This window comes from Agelaius phoeniceus, chromosome 2 (assembly GCF_051311805.1).
Source record: "Agelaius phoeniceus isolate bAgePho1 chromosome 2, bAgePho1.hap1, whole genome shotgun sequence".
Taxonomy (NCBI): Eukaryota; Metazoa; Chordata; class Aves; order Passeriformes; family Icteridae; genus Agelaius; species Agelaius phoeniceus.
The window spans coordinates 98,471,905-98,487,577 of record NC_135266.1 but is presented as its reverse complement, the minus strand read 5'-3'; the positions used below and the strand labels follow the sequence as shown (position 1 = coordinate 98,487,577).

Sequence of the window (15,673 nt, the reverse complement as noted above, 5' to 3'; positions counted from 1 at the left end):
TTTTCACATTTAACATGGCAAGTAAATTTTAACACACGATCATAGAGGATTTCTTAGCCTCCTTAGTCATACAGAAAGTACTCTTTCACAACATCTTCACTAGGACTTAAAACCAAATTAACTAACTCAAGTTAAAATATTTCCCCACTCCCCATTTTTTTAATTACAAGGAAGCTGAGAGTCAGTCATAGCAGAAATATTTAAAGACCAACTGGTTCTTCTCTGCAATCTAAATTCCATTTAAACACCACCTTTAAATACAGTTTTTGAATGATTTTTTCAGTCTTCTCTTATACGATTCATCTGTTAGGTTTTAACAGATTAACTAATTTAATTTCATTCCTACAGGTTTTTTGAGCCAACTCTAGATCAAACCCAAAGCTATTAAGGTTTAAAATTTATTTGCTGTGACTTTTTATGTATCGTTTCTACTGAGTCACTTAAAAAATTTATGCTTCCAACCCTCTACAAGGGAACTACCCTGAGACATCCTACTCTATCAATTCCTTTGTGCAAATAAAATCCAAGTCAGACCAAAACCTGCAAAGTTATATTTAAAATATTAGGGGACCAAGAGATTAGTGAGAAACTCTTAGAAACTGATTTGAACTTGGGTTTCAAGGGGGAGAAGAGGGTTGCTTCATTTGCTATCTCTCATGATTCACTTGGTTCTGATTTTAGAGTACCCAGCAATTCTTTTCCACTGACAGGGCTAAGTCACTGTGGCCCACTGCATTGCTCATATCACAAGGCTGGGCAGAGTGCTTCTCTCTGCCTGCTTACCTTAGGGTCAGGGTTATTAGTCCCATATCCAGTGTTTCCTAATCTTTTTTCTGAGAGCAGTTGGTGCACTATAGAATATTTTTCTATACTGAGGGACATCTACCACTGTTCTATGCACAAAGGTTTTAGCTGTCCTGCAAATAGACCGGGCTGCTCCAACACAAACTCCTGAAAATAACATGATGGTTCCAGCTCATATCCACATTTTGTTTTGTGATTTGCTACAATATTCTGTCTAGAAACACAAGTAGTGTTATGACTAGTTAATAAGCTGGTGGCTTCCCATTTTCAAAGACCAGGCCCCCATTTGCCTTTTGTCCAGGTTTCTTGTATATCAGCTATTTTTGAATTATCTTCAACTGTCGCATTTCATTAGTCAGATTATGTTGCAACATAAAGAGGGCTTTATGGTCAAATCCATATATTTAAAATACCTAAATTACCCAAGTAAGCTACTAGTTAAAAAAGCTTTTGTTAAAAGCAAAATTGAGACCAAAGTAAAATGTCCAGTTAAAGCTAATTAGAGATAAAATTAATTTATAGCAAATGATTAAAAATAAAGTTACAAATGCCAGGCAGGCACCATATTTTTAATAGCATCCCACAAAACCTTAGCACAAAAGAACAATCAGGGTGCATGCTTCCACAATCAAGGTGGCATGAAACTCTTCAGCAAAAATATTTCAACTCATTCAAAGTACCATTCCCCTCACATTAAAGGCCTATCTTCTATTTTTTCTTTTCAAAGACACATGGAAAAATCTTGCTATCCCCTGTTCCTAATTTCTTACACTACAGATTATTGCTGCTGTTTGTATTATGAGCAGCGTCCCAAGTACTGTGTCTGCATTCACCACACAAACACCTGAAAGACAGAGTGTCGCTGAGTTCTACACACTGGGAAGCCCTAATTATTCTTCCTACACAGGGGAAGTTGAACAATTCTAGTTGGGAAGTGCGTTTGTGGGCAGGTTCACCTTATCTTTTATAGTGAATGAGCAGCAAGTAGTTACATAAATATATTTTAAGACATAAACACTGAGAGCAAATAAAACATACCTGTCCACAAATATATCTTCTCAACTGCTAAAAGACATGAAATATTAAAGCTTGTTAGATGTGAAGGGAAAAATAGACACTGCTCTCCACGAAGGCAAAACTGTCTCCACCAGATCTCAAGTCAAATGTATGCTAGAATAACAAATTTCATATACAATACAGTGTGACTACAATTTACAACATTTAAAATTTCATGAAGCCAGACACTTGTGTTATGTTAAAAAAAAGTATTCTCTCCCACATTAAGTTTGTGATGCATGAGCCAAACTGATCCTACCTATATAGGGAAGAGTACAAAATGAAGGTTTCTGGGAGAGAGTATAATTTCCCATTTTAGACACTTCCAATATTGAGAACACTTTTTCTGAAGCTTTTGTAGAGGTGAAAACAGCTATATTTTTCACCACTGCAATGAAAAATGGTGCCACAATTTTGCAGATGGTGCCACAAATGGTGCAGACAGTTTTGGAAGGGTTGACCTAGCCACTCTAGGTCCCTGTTTCAAATGAGATTTTTACAATAAAAATTAACTCTACATCCCTCCAAACAAATAATAGCATGAAGCTATACAAAAACTTCATAGGACCAGAAGGACCCTTAGCTCACCAGACTTCTGCTGGCTCCCAGGTAACTCAAATAATCAATGCTGCACTCTCTGTTACAGCTATTTGACTTTATGCTCCACAGAATAACACATTAATAGGCAAAATATAACACAGTCTTTGTTGACTCATGTGGGAAAATATTTATCACAGAAATCTCTGGGAAGGGAAAAAATGCTAAACTCTCTAAAAATTATCATTTTTGTGGAAATTTTAGTTTTCTTCTTTCCTCCCAGTGTCACTAGTTTCCACTTGATAAGTACAGTGACAAACCTTCATTTTCATGGGCATTTAACTCTCAGTTACTGAAAGGATTTATGAAGCATAATTATCTTTTCAAGACATTAAAAGCACAGTAAGATACAGGAGAAAAAGATGACAAATTGAGATGTAAGCAACAGGTTTGTGGGTGGTCTTATCTTTATGTTCTGGCAGTAAAAATCAAAGATGAAGAAATTCTGCATAATCTGTTTATCTGATTGATGTTGATAAGACTGTACAACAAAAGAAATTCAGTATTTTCAGCAGGAGTCTATCTTACTTACAGAGTTATGTAGCAAATTCTAACAATTTTGTTGTGGTTCATAGAGAATGATTTCTCATGTTGCACTTTGGAAGTGCCTTTAAGAGTAACACAAAATTACATTTGCAGAGTGTTTGCTGGGCTAAGTGGTTTGGTGAAAGGAGTCAAGATTTATCTGTGAAAAAACTTTGCTGCTAAGATTTAAAACTCCAAGAATTTTTCTAGTTTATATTTATTTTTCTGCTAGTCCACCCCCAACCAGCCTTCTCTGCAGTGTGGTTACACTGGATAAATATCATCTCAGCACCAGGCACTCTGGAGATGCTCTTGTCCTGCACAGCTAAAGGCTCCTTCCCTTTAGCCTCACGTCACACCTGTTTGCAGGAAGGGTACAAGATGTGAATGCAGCTTTCAGGCTGGGTCCCTGGGCCAACTATAGCAGGATTTTTTTCATCTTTCAGTTGGTAGCCCCTAAGGCAAGTCTGATCCTTGAATTATAAATTCCCTAGAAAATTTTGTATTCATGGATCAGTGCAGCATATTAAATTTTCCTTTTCTTTACCACTTCTTATGTAATTCAAAGAACCCTAAGTGGGCAATCATCCCCTTAACCTGCACTGCAATAAATACTTGTGTGCCTTGCCCATTAGCAGCAGTATAACCTTCAAAAGTAACTCTCTCTGGATTTGGGATCTGTAAAACCTCTGTCTGTGGCACTGAAGCTTAGGAGGGCATCCATGCATCCCTCTTCCTCATCTTGAACAATAATGAAGCTGCCAAATGCAGCTGAAGATGTCAAAGAAACTGTAAGCCTAATGATTTTTATAATTTAACATCTTTGCAGGAAGTCCTTAACATGTGGCATTACTTTGTAGAGTGAGTTCTGCATGTCTGTGAGATAATGTATTTGACTAAAATTGGGAATGATCACGTCTCTATCTGTATATCAGTAGACAGACACCCTAGTGATTAATTCTTTTTATCACATCTTTAGTTGTCTAATCTGTTCTCAGCACAGATTAATTTGTGTCTTTCAGGGGGTATTCAAACAGTTTGTGTCCTTTAGAAGTCCTTCAGAATGGTCACCATCAACAAAAAGTTGTTGAGTTCCCCCCTAAAATGTTAACTTATCTAGATAACCAGATCAAAGTACTTTCTATCAACAGTGAAATCTTGTATTCCAGCCCTGAATGGGACAGAAAAACATTGAACCTTGGTTCAAGACAGTATCAAGCTTCATCCACTAATTTATTGAAAAGGATGTTGTGTTATAACACAGATATGCAGTAAGATATATTGAATTTACTGAAAAGCTGAAGTACTTCTGATTTTACAAAGCAGCTATTACACTTTTTGTCCTGAGGTCTACACAGTTCAATTTCTGAGTCACTAAGAGAAATCTTTGACCCACAAGTTATATGACTGATTTTTATGATTATTACTAGGGTCTGAAAACCTCTACTAGATAGAATTCAGTTGGCGTTCAAGCTTTGTGAAACAACTGAGCCTTTAAGTGATGTATTAATCTATGTGGCTTGTTTGTTGATCAGCAGTTTACAATGATCCCAAATTTACCACTGTAGAAGGCTATAGTAATGGGATAGAATATGAAACTTGAGCAAAACACAAGATTGCTACTTGAACTGGTACATGATAATTCTCAAAATATACAGGATAAACCATTTCTCCCCATTTGGTAAAGCCCTTCTGGGTTTTATAAAACAAATAGCCCTTCACTTGTGGATGCACAGGATGTAGATACCCAGGTGAGAGCAACAGGGAGGAAGGAGACTGCCCAGAAGAGGAGAAGCAGCAGCTCCAGGCACTGGAGCAGAGATTCCCCTGAAGCCTGTTCAGATCTGACACCACAGCAAAGGGAAAATGGGAAGAAAAAGGAGCAGTAGAGAAGAACAATTATGAACTGACCAAAACCCCACCTTTTCCCCTGCTAAACAACAGACCTGGGTGCAGAGGAGTTGAAAATAGAGAGGTGAGACTAGGAAAGGCAGAAGGAAAGGTGGTACTTTAACACCCACCTCTTTGTTTCTCACCACCTGAATCTCTTTTATGGGGTAATGAGTTCTTTTCCCCAAGATAAGTTGGTTTTGCCAACAACAATGACTGGTGAGCAACCTCTCTGAGCTTTCTCATCCTATTTTCTCCGCTGCTTCCTTCTAAGGTCAGGGGGAGCTAAGGGGAGGAATGAGCAGCTGCTTTGAAGTTGACTATTATTCAGGGTTAACCCACCACACTGGGAGCAGACACATTTAGGGGGGAAATCAGCTATGGCAAAAGACATTCTGAGCAGCACAGATATATGCATATAAATAGTGATAATTCTTGTGATTTGGAAGATAGAGTTCTATTTCTTTTGGGTTCTGGTTTGGGTTTTTTCCTGACACATTTAGATTTTGGACTCAAATTACACACACAGATTTCACTCCACCACAAATTAAAAATCTAAATACACCATTTACATTAAAATGTATTTCCATAAAAAGACAAAGCTGAATTTTGCCTGTGACTAATCACTATCCAAACTAATGTTCCTCAGTCCTGTTTCACTTGCCTAATTTTAGCTTTAGTTAATTTAATACTGAAAAATCACGTGGGCACAATAGTTTTCACATTATAGGCCTATCATGGAGTTCATTTAAGGTAACTCTCAACAGACATACCTCTCAGTGAAACTGCAGGCAATTTACATAGCTCTGCTGTCACTTCTACAATTAGGAGTTTGTGGATCCAATCTGGTTTTCAGGAGGTTAACATAAAGAAAGTCAAACTGCAAGTTGCTACATCAGTCATTCTGACTTTGTAGACATAATCAGTTCATCAATGTCTGCTTAAGATTTTGATCCCTGAAGACACTGTGAAAGTTGACAGCAAATAAAACAATCCTGAAGTTTGTTAGAAACTGATCTGGAATACTTGCAATATGTGAAAGCTGTTCCAAAAGCCCATCATTTCATACACAGTGTAATGACCGCAGACATGTTACCAATGCCCTTAAGGGACATCACAGCTAGGACATGTAAATATAGGAATAGATTAATTTTTGTTCAGGCCCAAAGCCAAAAGTTAATTCTTCAAAAGAAGCTGCTGTGAAAGTACATAAGCTCCCAGGAAAAAATAGGGATACTGAAGTGCATTCAGCCATTAGAAAAGGTCAAATGTCTATGGTTTGACAATAAATAAGCTTGTTTCTTATTTCTACCCAAGTAGTTAGAATGCAGTCTGATGCATTCTATTAAATTCCTCCTTGCCAAACTACAGACTACATAAACAGTTACTAGCCAATCTCTAATTATAGGAAGAAAGCTATGAGATGAAACAAATTCCAGTACAGCACTACAAATTCAGGAATACTTCATTCTGACTGGTTCTCCCACTAGCTCTCAGTGACCATGGTCTTCAGAGTACAGTTTTATTACAGTTTCATTCATCATTACTAGTTTATGACTGAAATCAACAAAAACTGCTGTGCTAAGAAATAGCAATTTCCTGGTTCTAACATAACACCTGGGAGTGATACTCTGAAAGGAGAAAATAATTTGAAGTTTGCAATGCTATAAGTAATCCTCTGTGCAACTACAGCAAATGTTGGTGTTGCAAAATAATTCAAAATACTCATGGATAAAATATTTTCTTCTGCTTTGTTTCTACATCTATGAAACACAAACAGCTGTTTCTTTCAGTATCAGGATAGATTAATGTGGCTTTTATCAAGATAGAAGAACTGGGAAAACTGAAGTAAAGGACAAGGAAATCAGAGGATTGACTACTAAGATAATCAGACACCCCTAATTTCAATTTCTTCATCCTACAAATCATGGTGTTTGATAAAAAAAACAGGCTGCTGCAAAATTACAAATATCACTTAAGTTCTTAAGAGATGTGTTCTATAGCCTCTTGTAGCCACCCATAGAAAGTTTATTGCAAAAACCTGCAGGACATCATACGAGTTATGGGCATAAAAACAAATATACATTTCTGTCTCAGGCAAAGAAACTTCCATTTTACTGGAAAAAAAAAATGGAAAATGTAGATAAAGAATTTAATACTTTGCTATTACAAAAAAAAAATCAATAAATGCAATTAAGAAATATTTTCAAAAGACAGAAGTCACCTTCAGCTACTCTGTCGAAGCCAAGTTATGGTGCAACACCTTTTCAAATTAAGCAGCCAACAAAGATGACCTCCACACTTGCTGTCATTTTAAACTGTTAGCCAACAGTCCACTTTACTACTAAACACAAAAGTGTGTTAGATCCTACATTCTTCCTGTTTAAAAAAAATTTTAGAAGGAGGTAAGAAAATAGGTAGTTAAAAAAAAAAATGAATGTTCTCTACATTTAAATTGAAATGTCTTTTAGAAAAATTTCAGTTTGAAAAACAAAGTGTGTTAGGGCTACAGTTAGCTCACTCACTAATACTTTCTCCTTAATTTCATTATTTCATTTGAGAAACAAAATAGCTACAGAAAAGATTAATGGAGCCTGCCAGAGAAGAAAACTGGAATTGGAAGCAGGCAGCACAGAAGATTCTTAAAAGCAATTTTATGGTCATCTTTCATTTTCTTTGCTTTTTCTTCAGTCAGCTGTGAAAGTTCATTTTTGTATACATTCAGCAGAAACAAGAAGTCTAAGTCACCATCCACAGTTCATTGCATTAAAATTGCTACTAACAGGTGTATTTTAAAAAATAATGTTTCACAGTTCTTTGTGTCCAAAGTTAGCCTTTATCTGAAAGCTGTTATTTTTAAATGAGAGATCCCTGCAATTTTATATATCTTAGCTGTATTTATGAAAGGAAAATTGGAAAAGAGACAAACATAGTGTTTATAATATTTCTCTGAAAGGTCTGAAGGTCCTAGAAGTTTTCTTGCAACAATAGGAGATGCAGTTATTAAAGTTATTAACGTTTTCTTGAAGTAGTTTTCCAGATTTACCAACAACTTTCCCTGAAGTAATGTATCCCATCAAAAATGGTGGTATTATTATGCTTCTAATATGCTTTTAATGTATGTATTAATTTTACACATACACACACACACATATATAGATAAAAGTTTTTGAATTATATATGTATAACGGGCATAAAACTGAATAGATCTAGATCTTGCAGAAGATGTGGACATGGTTCTGTGATTCTTTTCCCAGGTGGCCCTGCTTGAGTGGAGGGTTTGGACTAGATGACCTTCAGAAGTCTCCTCTAACCCCAACTCTTCTGTAAGGCTGAATGTATTTTACATAAATTGTTGTGTGACATACCATCCAGATTTGATAATACGCAAATGCATCCCTAGTCTAGAGAAGGCATTTACCCAGACTTGACAGACACACACTTCAATCTTATTGAACACCAGCAAGTTTCAAACAAATCAAATCAGAAAGGAAATAAAATGTAGATTAGTAGGTACAGTCATAGCTTTGAATACTACCACTCAATTTCACCATTGTTTCACTTACCCATACTTATTTTTACAGTTTCTCTCACTAAAAGCTTTACATATATTTTGTGCTCCAGAAATTTCATTCTAATCTCCAGCCTAAGTAAGAAAGCTCAGTTTTCTATCAAGCGACGTTTCAATATGTTGAACTCCATTAAGCCTTTGGTTGTCTAATATTGTGAGTTAATGATCCAGTGTATGCTTTTCAGATTACCATATTTAATGGTTTTTCTCTCCCCTGCCTGCCCAGTTTCACATTATAAAATATAATGAATCACCTAAATTAAAAAAACTGGTCAAAACATTTAAAAATTACCAGGAAGAGGAGAGACCAAGATGGCATGACTCTGTAAAATAGTTTTTTTTGAGAGCCATACTGAAATCACAAAATTAAAGGATCAACTTCATTGCTATGCCAAACTCAATTAGAAGCATATCAATGTGAATAAAGTACATAACACTACTGGGTTTTTATATAGCTAACTCACACTTCAAAAGAACTGGAACAACAACTTTTTCTGACCTCTATGCTTAAAAAAAAAAAGGTCTGGTTTGTTTTTTTTTGCATTCACCACCTATAAGAAAGGAGCAATATGTAAAAACCTAATTTGAATTCTGGAAAACTACAACAGAGTTACTGTTCATTAGTAAATTTTTCTTAAATTTAAGAGCTTAAATATCCTGTAAAATATTAGGATCTTGATAAAAACCACTCAGAAGGCCTTCACTGCCAATGCATATATTTTGTTTTAACATGTTTCATATTACTCAATAATGAGCAGCCTAGAAAATATTCCAGTAAATCCTGGATTTCAGAAAGTATAGATAATTGGAATATTTGGTGTGTTCCTATGTCAAATGTTATTTCAGCATATCTTCCTGTCAGCTTACTTTAATAAAATAATAATGAATTTCAGAGCAACAAGAAAGTTAGAAACACAAGGAAATAACAAGTGAAAAGAAGGTACTTTCTGTAGCTCATCTTCAAATAATGAAAATGTGGTCACAACAATGAAATCAGGCCAAATACTGAAGATATCAAAGCAGATCAGGTCCTTCCAAGCATATATTAGAGGCATCACTGAGGAAAAAAAATTCTGAATGGCAGCACTTTTTTACAGAATTTTGTGCACTAAGGGTAACTATCTGGTACTAGAAACCAGAATTAGCCATGCAAGTGAAGGCTCTTTCCTTCAGCTCCACATAATTCCAGGACTGTAGGACAGCCAAACCCAACCTTGGGTTTGGAAGCCCATGGCATGGACTGTATATAAGAGGCGGATCAGAAATTTCTGACCCAACTAGTTAACATCCTGCATCTCAAACCAGTCTAACATCCCTGGCCTGTTTGATGAACTGCTAAAACCATAAAAACATTGAAATTCATTTTGCAAGGGACCTCTGAAGTTCATTGAGTTCAAACCTCTGCTCAAACCAGGGTCGATTAAGAGACAAACTTTTCCACAAGACATCACTATTCTTGGCAAGTTCTGGCAATTCTGCACTGACTAAAAGAGTTTCCCTGCATTGTCAGTATTTCTACTTGCACATTTTTCATGAAAATTCTGAATATGTTTCTGGTTCTATATAAGCATTGAAATCAAATGAAACAAAACCACAGAGCTAATGAAGCTTGGCACAAAAAAAGAAAGGGAGGAAGGAGGGAAGTGCTAGGGCAATCTTAATTCAAGTCTATTGTTTCAAGAAGCTGAAAGCATCATCGATGACTGTTCTATTCATGTGACCCCCCAGTTTGAGACACTTACATAACAGCATCTCTCCCAGCGTAGTTAGCACAAGTAATCGGCAAGAATTGTTTTATCTCCCATCTGCTGCCAATATACTGGGTTTTCAGGCCTTCATGCTCTTCTTAAAGGCCCAGATCTTCTTCAATTCATAACACTAGTTGCTGTCTTTGGGTTGAGATGGAGTTGTTCCTTATTTATATATACTCCTGAAGAAGCACTGTAAAATGAACAAAAGTACCAGTTCATTTGCACCTGCAGCGCTATTCAGAGGGACCCTACATCAGAAAAATAATGGCAGAAGTGTGTTTACCCCTCATGTAAAAAAAAATTAAAAAGCAGTAAGACTATGCCAGGCTATACTTAGCTCACAAACTTTGACCTGTCCACAGGCTGCTGTGAGTAACATTTCCTTGGATACTAATCATCTGTCCCAAAACTGCAGGAAAACCCATTAAAGCCACCCATCAACACGAGGTTTCACACATAACCACAACAAAATGCAAAGAACCCATATTCTTAAAATACATTTTTTAATTACTTCATATTTTTGAAAAATGGAATTCAAACAAGATTCTCGGCACCAAAGTTATAGCACATTTTAAGCAGAGAATTAGTGTGCCAAGTTTCCCATTTGGGAGTGGACAGATTTTTTGGTTTAGTCCCATCTCTCTTCCCTACTTCCCCCCCCCTACCTTTTTTTGTTTTGAGAATGCAGAATAAATCAGATCATTTGTTTTAATTAAAATGCAGTGTGCTCTGTGTGCAGGATAAGAGTGATGCATCACCTTAGTGCTCAAAACAGGGCATTTCTCTTTGTGCCAGAACTGGGCTATGAGTCAGCTGTACAAAAATGAATGTTAAGCCTTTCAGAAGGAATTCAATTTGCAAAAAAATTGACAGATAAATGAAGTCTAAAGAAGATTAAAATATATCCTACTCTAAAAATCAAAGGTTAAATGCAAATATCTTCTATTATTTTGTTGAGGCAACCCATTGTCAGACATATTTCGGGGTTTCACCGTTTTCCATTATAAAATGACACTGATTTAGAGCTTGAGATGAAAATCCCTATATTTCCTTCTCTACTTCCAAGATGAACTTTCTTATGCTTAATAGAAAATGGGTAAAACAGCAGTCTTTTTTGGATTTATTTCCTTGTAATTTAGCTTTTATCATGTGTACTTTCATTTACATGTTGAGTGAAGTATTCAACCACTGATCTCATCTTTCTCCAAGAGATATTACTGAGATGCATAGTTCACTTGCTAACTAGAATTTCCTGATCTAAAATCTTCTTGCTATATTGAGCTGAGTAAAAGTAATGGTGCTGCAACTGTTCTGTAGTTTTCTCTCAGGAGTTCAAGTCTAATGCCTGTTGCTTTATTTAACTGTCAAGTAGCTAACAATCCTTCTCCACACAAGGTGCTGAATTTTGCAGAAGTGTTTTTCTTCCCCCACCTCTGATCTGTTTCCAGCCAACTTTTCTAATACTGTTATAATATACAGTACTGCGCAGCTATCATTTAGATTCTCTTTACAGCTCTTTTCTGCCCTTCTTCTGGTCAAAGGTCACATGGCTCTTTTACAGAACATGGGTATTGTCAAGTTTTGTTCAAATATCAACTTAATTTATTTTTAAAACCCCACAGTTTACAAATCTTTTCCTTCCATGAGTCCCAGTCAGTTGTCACTTCCCACTTCACTGTTGCGAGCTAATGCATGACGACTATGCTGATCCACCCTCTGAGGCATCTGCAGTTCAGGTTTTGTTCAAAAAAATGGAAGCATCAGTTAAGTGGAGCCTTTTTTATCTACCTCTCAGATAATTTCAGGATATCAATGACCTTTTGATTGCAAACACTGATATCCAATACAGTAAGACTGACTGTGAATACATTGGATATCAAATATGTGTACATATTCCTACACACACACTTTGGAGCAAGATGGTCACTTAGGTCTTATTTACCTCATTGATTATGGCAGCAGATGGTACTCTGCAAAACTATTAAAATACCAGTACTAGTCACTAGGGCCTGTTATAGAGTTGTACAAAAATAATTCCTTGCTATTTTTGTCCTACAATTCCTTATTTGCTGGCAAAACTCTTCTACACAGCAAAATCAATACAGTAGTTACTTTCTTCAGCATCCAGACAAGAAACCTGTATGTTCAACCTTCAGCCACAGTTAAAAGTATTTAAAAGTTTGCCTGCTTATTTCAGCAATATCACAGCAGTTCCAATTAAAGATGTCTCCTTTAGCCATATATTCTGCCTCACAACCCCCCCCCCCCCATGTTCTAACATCATCTCAGTCTGAACAAAGCTGCTCGTCTAATTAGTGTCTCCTGTCCTCCTATGTAATTAATGTTCTAATTATACTTGACTAGTCTGTATGGAGGAGAAAATCACAAGCATGTGAAACTGTCACGTATGTTGCCTTTTATATTATAGGTTACATGAGTAACAGCCACAAAGGTAACAATAGAATAAAAGAGATATCAGTAAAGCCTTGATTTAGCCTTTGAGATTGATTTGGATATTAGGTAAGATGGAGCTGCCAAGTGGAAAATCAGAATTCTCTAATTTGTAAAGTACACAAAATTAAACCTAAGGAAGGCTATTTCTATTGAAGTAGTTACATTGATTACCATTTTGTTCTGACAATCTAGAGTTAGCTTTCCTATTTTCACAGGAACTTCTCTCAGCAAGTGTATTATTTTGTACCAAGAAGAAAAATTATAGGAACATTTAAGAAGTTGTGGGCTTGACTTCATATTACTTATAAAATACACTCCTTTTCTCTAACAAATCTAACTGTTACTGAATTTACTTTGGCTAAAGCGTGAGCTTCCTAACTACTTAAATGTAATCAATGAGCTAAATGTAATTCCAATAAAAACAAGAAAATAAGAAATAACTGTGTAGTACCTCCCCTTTAACCCCACCACCCATGTGAGCATGTCCCATGTCCATTTAAAACAAAAAATGAGTTTGTTCTTACTGAATTAAATAATGACTACTAGAGACTTCAGCCTAATTCAGACAAAAATTATTTTTAAAAAGTATTTACAGTAAGAATGAATGGGGAATGTACAGTGTATTATGCTGATATTAAAAAAAAGAATTTGAGAGTTAGAGTCAAGACCAGGAGTCAAACCCCTAATGTCATCCAATTCTTCCAGCACTTTACAAAATGCTAAGATAATTCTCAGCATCAGGCTCCAGCATCCCTATCAAATGGGCAGCAAGTAGTTATAGTTCCTTATTGGTTTACAGTCAGAAGTTTGGTCAATTCAACATAGTTGACCAACAGCTACTCCATCAGTTCCTCTAAAGTTTCCTTTGGAAGCTAATCCAGATTCACAAAGAACCATCAAGAAACAAATTGAGATGATTGCTTTTACCAGCATATAAACTATCTGACCTATTTTAATTTTGTTGACTTCATTGTAATACCATTATCTGGTAGCTTATGACTGAAATATTTCACAGATTATGTTTTACTCCTTCTTAATTCAGGCCAAATACAATCCATCAGAGATACATTTTTTTTGATCCATTCTGTCTTTTCTGAAACTCACATGACTGTGAACACAAGTAGACAGTTTATGTGTCAGGGAAGATTGTCTGGGAAATAAATGAATCATTTAGAAACACGCAAAGAGCTTTGTAAAATTCTCATCAAAAACTCAAGAAGTCAAGAAATCATCCCCTATCCCTAAAAAATTGTCTCAAAGGTTAATATCCCCACACTGCCCCGGCCTGGCCTGATTGACAGCAGTTGACAGATACCTGGTGTAACTCTGACCTCCTTATCACAGGAGCTCCGTGCACAAGATGATTGATTCACACAGAGCAAGCATGTTTTGAAAAGAACAAGTCTTCATTTTGTAGTTAAAGTGGATGTGGATGTTCAGCACTAATTTCAAACTGGACAGAGTAGCTCAGTGTGCAAAGCAGCACTGATCCCTAGCCAGAGAGCTCTCACAGCAAGGTTTTTTCTTAATTTGTATTTTTACTCACTGGTTTTGGCTAACTGCTCAATCCATCTTGCCACTGTTCCAGTGTGTTCCTAGTACCTGCTGCATGACTGGCTTGTGCAGCACTGAGTAGTTCATTGCCATGAAGAGGATACCCAGGAGGCAACTTCATTATACAAATTATCAAATGAAATATAAGTGGGTTTTTAACACCCTTCTTGTTCAAGGTCAAATGTTCAGGTCAGGAAGACTGTGAAGCCTTGAAAAAAAATTCCCTGTGATATTGTGTCTCATTAAGTCTTACCACACATATCTAGCTACTCTTTTGCAAAAAAGTTAAACAGCAATATGATATATTTGAATACACTTGTTTCATTTATTGTTTAAAAACAATAAATATGTCCCTATCTATTATCTGTATGCAGAATCAGGAATTATTGGCATAGTTAGCAAAGCCTTTGGTTTCATTTTACAAAGATGATGTAACAGGCTGTTATACACCAATCTGGAACTTTCTCACAAAATTGGCCCTTTTCATGTTTTTTTCTCATACCACATAGTCTTCTAAGTTGTTAAATGATAACTAACAAAACTATGCTGTTGAATTATTCACCAAGCCATAGCTTTCCTTGTTTCATGGTTAATTTACTTCATACTTTCAAGGGGACTTGTGCCTGATTTCCAAATGCTGCAGAATGGTTGCAAGTCTAACCTAACAGAAACAAGTTTTCCATCAACAAAGCTTTGTGACTTATTTTTTGTTACTGTTTTAAACTAGATTTGATAAAAGAGGAAAAAATTGCCTACATGATTTGCTTTCTGCATGAATGGTTTTAAAAAATATACAAATGATGGATCAAAAGTTACAGAACTAATCAACCATGTTTCCTAAAACAGATGAAGTTTCACAATGGTTCAGTGGCAAGACAATATTTCAAAAATCAAATGAAGATGAGAGCCATTTACTTAAAAAATTTCCACTGCCAACATCAAAGTTAACTCATTGCAATACAGGAGGAAAAAAAAACCAACAAAAAAAGAACTATCATGATTCTAGTGCAGGCACATTTTAACCTGCCAGCATAAAAAGTATTGATTTCAACTGAACTAAATTTTATTCTTTCCTTGGTTGTTACTCCACTTTGAGATTATCCAGGGAATATATGTTGATACCTACGAGATTTCTAAAATACTTTATCTTGAATTAGAAGCAGAATCAAACTTTTCAAAAACTGGACTGGATCCAAGAATTTATGTCAAAAATAAATGAAATGTTTTAGATTTCAGCATTCAAGTAATTGATTTCGAGTGAATTAAAGCTAACTAGCTTCACAGGTCTGCCTAATTTGTGAAGTTTAGAAACAGAACCAAGGGCTTCCTTTAGGCAACGTGGGACTCATGCTACTAAAGGCATTCCTCAATACATAGCATATAAGCAGCGTTCTTTTGCACTTGCTGCAGGACTGAGAACTGGAACACATTTCTCTAAGATGAGGGAAAGGATACGAAAGGTAATTTAAAG

The 15,673-nt window shown here is 36.0% G+C and overlaps 1 long non-coding RNA gene across 1 annotated transcript in view; it reads right to left on the bottom strand.

Moving 5' to 3' along the window:
- Nucleotides 1-15,673, bottom strand: part of LOC143693398 (uncharacterized) — a 178,105-nt gene that overhangs the window by 128,736 nt on the left and 33,696 nt on the right. The window contains exon 3 of the long non-coding RNA XR_013181037.1: nt 10,186-10,384. This is a non-coding gene — a long non-coding RNA (uncharacterized LOC143693398). The remainder of the gene's footprint in view (nt 1-10,185; nt 10,385-15,673) is intronic.